This window comes from Desmodus rotundus, chromosome 11 (assembly GCF_022682495.2).
Source record: "Desmodus rotundus isolate HL8 chromosome 11, HLdesRot8A.1, whole genome shotgun sequence".
NCBI lineage: Eukaryota > Metazoa > Chordata > Mammalia > Chiroptera > Phyllostomidae > Desmodus > Desmodus rotundus.
Window position 1 is genome coordinate 14,508,710 of NC_071397.1, and position 1,351 is coordinate 14,510,060.

At 32.6% G+C, this 1,351-nt stretch overlaps 1 pseudogene; it reads left to right on the forward strand.

The window, feature by feature from the left end:
* Positions 1 to 806: 806 nt before the first annotated feature.
* Positions 807 to 878, forward strand: LOC112302499 (U4 spliceosomal RNA; annotated as a pseudogene).
* Positions 879 to 1,351: the final 473 nt, after the last annotated feature.

Sequence of the window (1,351 nt, forward strand, 5' to 3'; positions counted from 1 at the left end):
ACTTTTTCTCTGCTGAACTGTTTCTTCAAGAACAATTGGAACGTTACTTCCTCCACTCTCAGATAACTAGCTGTTTCCTTCTCTGTACTTCTACTACATTCTGTGCACAACATTATTGTAAAATTTAGAATATTTTATAATTGATTTTATCTTTGTTTATCTATCTCTGTGCATGTCTTTCATTCTTTCTATCCACACACCTATAGGAAGACAGGAGAGACTACAACCCTAAAGAGAAAAAGCACATTCTATTTATCCTTGTATCCCTATAGCTTTGCACGATACCAGCAAAATTATTCTGAACATTTCTAAATAATTTCATCTGTTTAAATTGAAGTGCAGCATATGTATTTTAGATCCCATTTTGCAGGTAATAAGATGAGGTTAAGTTCCAAAATCACAGAGTTGGCGTAAGAGAGCAGACATCTAGACAAGAGGTCCAGGGCCTTTACTGTTTGACCAATAAATTGCAGAAATGTTCTATTTTTCATATATATAGTGTATATATTTTTTATATTAGTTACATTTCTTCTTAAAAATCAATATGAAGTTCATTCCCCTGTTCCACAGGAAGAAGAGATATCCTATATCAGAGGCATATATTCTTAGGTGCTATCCAAGAATTTCCAAGATTATTATGTATTATGGATGCAAATAAATTTCTGCCATTCGTATTATTTTTTTAGCTAGTTTATTGAAGTTTAATTGGTCTACAAGAAAATGTGTGTGTATAAAGTGTACAATTTGATAAGTTTTGCGACATGTATACCCCTATAAAACTATGCATCATAATAGTGAATATATCTAGCTTTGCACAGTGGCAGTATCATACTCAATGAGGTTTATCTGAGGCACGATTATTGCTAATTGAAAATAGTGAATATATCCATAATCTCCCAATGCTTCCTTATGCCTTTTATAATCTGCCCTACTCTGCCCCCATTCCAAGCATTCACTAATCCATTTTATTATGGATAATAATATTTAATCTTTTATATTAATCTATAATCCGCTATAGATTAGTTTGCTTTTTCTAGAATTATATATATAGAATCATACAATATGTGCCCTTTGGGGGAAGGGGTGAAGAGTCTAGCTTTTCACTCAATGTAATTACTTTGGGACTCATCCATAATGCTATACATGTCAATAATACACCCTAAAGTCACTAACTGCTCTAACCTGCTATGATCTCAAGGAGGACAAACCATACTTACCTGTTACATTAAAATAGTACCATCGTCTCCTCACATTTACCATGTTACCCTAACTCTTCTTTATTTCCTTAGGCCATCTATCACAGTTTCTTTATTGTGTCTTTTGAAATGTATATTTATAGATTCAATCATGT